This window comes from Vombatus ursinus, unplaced genomic scaffold, assembly GCF_900497805.2.
Source record: "Vombatus ursinus unplaced genomic scaffold, bare-nosed wombat genome assembly UNPS02004276.1, whole genome shotgun sequence".
Taxonomy (NCBI): domain Eukaryota; kingdom Metazoa; phylum Chordata; class Mammalia; order Diprotodontia; family Vombatidae; genus Vombatus; species Vombatus ursinus.
The window spans coordinates 1,089,879-1,095,756 of NW_020944054.1; positions in this window are offsets into that span (position 1 = coordinate 1,089,879).

Below are 5,878 nucleotides of genomic sequence, written 5' to 3' on the forward strand. Positions count from 1 at the left end.
TCAGACTATATTATCTTACTTTGGTGACAAAGAAGATCAAAACATACAACCAGAGGAAGACAATGAAGCCAAAGCTCCTACAACCAAAGCCTCCAAAAAAAATATGAATTGGTCCCATGCCATGGAAAAACTCCAAAAGGATTTTGAGAAGCAAGTAAGAGAAGTAGAGGAAAAACTGAGAGTGATGTTAAAGGAGACCCAAAAAAATACTGAAGAAAATAACACCTAAAAAAATACCCTAGGGGCAGCTAGGTGGCGCAGTGGATAGAGCATTGGCCCTGGATTCAGGAGGGCCTGAGTTCAAATCTGGCCTCAGACACATAACACTTACTAGCTGTGTGACCTTGGGCAACTCACTTAACCCCATTGCCTAGCCAAAAAAAGAAAAAAAAAAGAGAAAAAATAGCCTAACCCAAATGGCAAAAGAGGTCCAAAAAGCCAATGAGGAGAAGAATGCCCTAAAAAGCAAAATTGGCCAAATAGAAAAGGAAATCCAAAAGCTTACTGAAGAAAATACTTCCTTAAAAATTAGAATGGAGAAATTGGAAGCTAGTGACAATTTGAGAAATCAAGCCATTGTAACACTAATCCAAAAGAATGAAAAAATAGAAGAGAATGTGAAATATCTCATTGGAAAAACAACTGACCTGGAAAATAGATCCAGGAGAGAGAACTTAAAAATTATTGGACTATCTGAAAGCCATGATCAAAAAAAGAGCCTCGACATCATCTTTCAAGAAATTATCAAGGAAAACTGCCCCAATATTTTAGAACCAGAGGGCAAAATAGAAATGGAAAGAATCCACCGATCACCTCCTGAAAGAGATCCCCAAAGGAAAACTCCTAGGAATATTGTAGCCAAATTCCAGAATTCCCAGGTCAAGGAGAAAATATTGCAAGCAACCAGAAAGAAGCAATTCAAATATTGTGGAAACACAATCAGGATAACACAAGATTTAGCAGCTTCTACATTAAGGGACTGGAAGGCATAGAGTATGATATTCCGGAGGGCAAAGGAGATAGGACTACAAGCAAGAATCACCTACCCTGCAAAACTGAGTATAATCCTTCAGGGTAAAAAATGGTCATTCATTGAAATAGGGGACTTTCAAGCATTCCTGAGGAAAAGACCGGAGCTGAATAGAAAATGACTTTCAAATACAAGACTCAAGTGAAACACAGAAGAGGTAAGCAGGAAAGAGAAATCATAAGAGACTTATTAAGGTTGAACTGTTTACATTCCTGCAGGGAAAGATGATATTTGTAACTCATGAGTACTTTGTCAGTATTAGGGTAGTGGGAGGGGAAAAAAATTATATGTATGTATAGATAGATAGATAGAGGGTACAGAGTGAGTTGAAGATGAAGGGGTGATATCTGGAAAATAAAATTAAGAGGTGAGAGAGGATTATACTGGGAGAAGGAGAAAGGGAGAAGTAGAATGGGGTAAATTATCTCACATGAAACAGACAAGAAAAAGCTTTTACAGTGGAGGGGAAATGGGGGAAGGTGAGAGGGAATGAGTGAATCCTATTCTCATAGGATTTGGCTTAAGGAGGGAATAACATGCACAACGGAGTGTGGAAATCTATCTTACGCTACAGGAAAATAAGGGGGGAAGGGGACAAGAGAGCAGGGGGCTGATAGAGGGGAGGACAGATTGGGGGAGGGCATAATCAGAAGCAAACACTTCTGAGGAGGGACAGGGTCAAAAGAGAGAATAGAATAAATGAGGGGTAGGATAGGATGAAGGGAAATACACGTTTTTCACAACAGGACTACTATGGAAGTGTTTTACATGACTACATATGTATAACTTGTATCGAGATGCCTGCCTTTTCAATGAAGGTGGGTGGGGAGGGAGGAAGGGAGAAAATTTGTAACCCAAAGTTTTAAAAACACATGTTAAAAATAAAAAAAAAAGAATTATTTCATAAAAAAAAAGAAATAGCAGTCTACCATCTGAGGAAGAAGAGTACTAAAAAACTGAGGGCCATATTAAATAAAGAAGGCTTCCTCCAAGAGACTCTGAATGTCCCAATTAAGTACAGAAATACAACTTCACCTGTGGGTAAGGCTGAGGCCATGTTCCTTGTTGTAGACAGATAACACACACCCCCAAATTAACATTTGCTCTGGAAAAGAACTTTGTCTTCAAAGTGGTGAGAGATGATTATTAATAAACAATATCTTGGGGAGATTCAAAGCTCTCTCCTTCTTCCAAATTTCTGATTTTAAAAAATTCAGTCTCTTGAAGGACATTACTGATAATGAGATTGAATTAGCTCTCCTCCATCTTGATCAGACCCCACTCAACCTTATAGGCAATTTAATCTAAGGTGAGGAAGCCCATTGTGTTGTACTCAAACTTGGGAGGAGACAGATCCTTTTGTCTAGATAGCCCAAGGCTGTGGGTGGTGTGAGTATAGACATAATTTCTCTCTCCAAGAGTGACACAATGTCACCCTCAGCCCCTCATTGAATACCTACTTTTTGAAGGGTATATAAACTGTGAGCCCTACCACCATGATTGTCTTTGGTCTAAAAGAAATGGCCAAATAACCATCCTTTTATTAATAACCTACTGGCCTTATTAATAAAATTATTAAATTACCCAGAAACTATGTCTCTCAAACCTTTTTAATTGTCACAGTGGGTAGCAGAGGAAGGACTAAGACAGTGGATGGCATCCTAGCCAGATAAAGTGATGAAACTGACAGAGAATACCTCATCTAGTCATGTCGGCTGGTGCAAATGCATCCAAACTTGAGCCAAGATGTTTGAAAGGGCTGCATCAACAGAAGGATGTATGCTGGTTTTGTCTCTAGCTCTGTGGAGTATAAAGGAGAGAAGCTGGTTGAGTTCTTCCTCAGAGTATATACCTATAATAGAAACCTAGAAACCTATAAAAGTTGGTGCTGAAGAGAGTGCTCAGGAATTTGAAAAAGTAAGTGAAATCAGACTCCAGGGAGTAAGTCAAGGCTTGAGGTGTGATTCTCATGCATCCAGGGTCGTTGCCAATGATGCCCAGTGAGAGATAAACACTCCCCTAGCTACTACAAAGGGTAGTCTCAGTCTCAAAGTAATGGGGGCATGAATGCCTGATATAAGAACCCCTCTATCAGATCATAACCATAGTAATAGATTCCCCTTGTGGATTAGATAGCAATACTTATATTGAATTCATTAGCAAAGAACCAGGAGAAGAGCCTTGAAAGACTTAGGAACTCTGATCAACATAATGACCAACCACAATTCCAAAGGATTCATGATGAAACATGCTGACCACCCCCGGTTAAAGAGATGATGGAGTCAGAGTACAGATTGAAACGTATTTTCTTTTCTTTCCTTCCCCCCCCCCTTTTTTTTTTCTTTACATTTTTGGACGTAGCTAATGTGGGAATTTGTTTTGCATGAATATACATATTTGGAATGGGTTTTGTTTTTCTTGCCTTCTTAATGGGTGATAGAGTGGACTGAGGGACGAAGAGAATTAGGAACTGAAAATTACCAAAACTGAATTTAAAAAAAAAACCAAACTGATGTTTCCAGTGAAGGAGATTATGATATAAATCAAGAGAATTGAATTCAGAGGCACCTACTTTCTTGCCTTGGAATACTAGATTCCCAAAGTACAGATATAATCCATAGAGAACAAACATAACCCACCTGCTCCTGCTGTCATACTTGGTATAGGCAAACAATCCAGTCAGCCTTTATCGTTTACTAACTCAGATATAGACAGAAAAAGAAGAGCAGTCAATGACATAGGACCTAGACTGATCAGACCAGTCACTAGACTAATATATAATATTGTAGGTGAATCAGAATAGTTACATACCCAGGTGATAATACTAAAGATTGCCCATGTGAAATGTGCCTTGTATGTAATTGGATGTGTCAAATCAACAAGTGTGTGTGTGCACGCACGTGTGTGTGTACATATATGTATGTATATATGTGTGTGTATAAGTATATGTGTATATATACACATACATACATGTATATATGTATATAGTTTTCCCCAATTACATGTTAAAACAATTTTTTAACATTTTTTAAAGTTTTGAGTTCCAAATTCTATCCTTACCTCTCTCTCTTCCCCCCTCCCTGAGACATAAAGCAATCATATATATATTTACATGTGCAATCATGTAAAACACTTCAATATTAGTCATTTGGTACAAGAAGACTCAAAAAAAGAAAAAAGAATGAAAGAAAGAAAGTATAAATTAGAATGCTTCAGTCTATATTCAAACAACATTAGTTCTTTCTCTGAAGGCAGATAGCATGCTTCATCATTAGTCCTTTGGATTAGTCTTCGATCATTGTATTGCTAAGAATAGCTAAGTCAGGGGTGGGGAACCTGCGTCCTTGAGCCTGCATGTGGCCTTCTAGGTCCTTAGGTACAGCCTTTTGACTAAGTCCAAGTTTTACAGCACAAATTCTTTTATGAAGGGGATTTGTTCTATGAAGTTTGGATTCAGTCAAAGGGCTGCACGTGAGGACCTTCTAGGGTCACATGTGGCCCGGAGACTGCAGGTTCCCCACTCATCATTCACAGTTCTTCATCGAACAATATTGCTGCTACTGTGTATAATGTTCTGCTGGTTCTGTTCACTTTGCATCAGTTTCTGTAAGTCCAGGTTTTTCTGAAATTATCCTGCTTGTCATTTCTTATAACATAATAATATTCCATTATAATCATATGCCACAACTTGTTTAGCCATTCCCCAATTGGTGGGCATCCCTTCAATTTCTAATTCTTAGCCACCACAAAAAGAGCTGTTGTAAATGTTTTCAACAAGCATTTTATTAAGGGCTTACTGTGCCAGGCATTGTGCTAAGCACTAGGGATAAAAAGAAAGGCAAAAACAGGGTCCCTACCCTTGAGGAACTCAAATTCTAATAGGGATGACGTACAAACAACTTTGTACATGCAAGATATATGAGGTAAGTGGGAGGTAATCCTGGAGTATAAATTCCCTAACATTGAAGAGGACCAGGAAAGGCCTATTGCAGAAGGCTGGATTTGAGCTGAGACTTGACTAAAGCCAGGAAAGGCAGGAGGCAGAGACAAGGAAGGAGAGGCTTCTAGGCAAGGGCCATGGCCAGTAAAAAGGCCCAGAGTAAGGGTGTCTTCTGCAAGGAAATGCAAGAAGGCCAGTGTCACTGGATCAGGGAGTGCACGAAGGGTAGTAAAGTTGAGGAAAATTGTCAAGGAAAGAAGGAATCAGGCTGGGAAGGGTTTTAAAAGTCAAACAGAGGATTTTCTATTTGATCCTGGACATAATAGGGAGCCACTAGAATTGATTAAATGTCATAGTCAGCCCTTCTCTTTAGGAAGCTCACTTTGATAGCTGAGTGGAGGACTAGAATGCATCTTGAAAGAGACTTGCGGTGTGGAAACCATTTGGAAGGCTTTTGAAATAATGTAGGCTTGAGGTGATGAAAGCCTGCACCAAGGTAGCAGCTATGTCAGAGGAGAGAAGAGGAGAGAGAAAAGAGATGTTGTGAGGGGAAAATCAACAGGACCTAGCAACTGATTGCATATGTAGGGTGAGTGAGAATGAAGAGTCAAAGTTGGCACCTAGGTTGCTAGCTTGGATGACTGGGAGCATGGCGGTGTCCTTGATGGGAACAGTGAAGTTCAAAAGAGAGGAGGATGTGGGAGAAAAGATAACAGACTCTGTTTTGTACATGTTGAGTTTCGGATGTCCATGTGACAGCCAGTTCAAACTATTTAATAGGCAATTGAAGATGTGAGACTGGAGGTTAGGAAAGAGATTGGTGTTGAGCAAATAAATCTGAAAATCATCTGCATAGAGGTGATGATTGATTTCATGGGAGCTGATGAGATGGCCAAGCAAATTAGTAA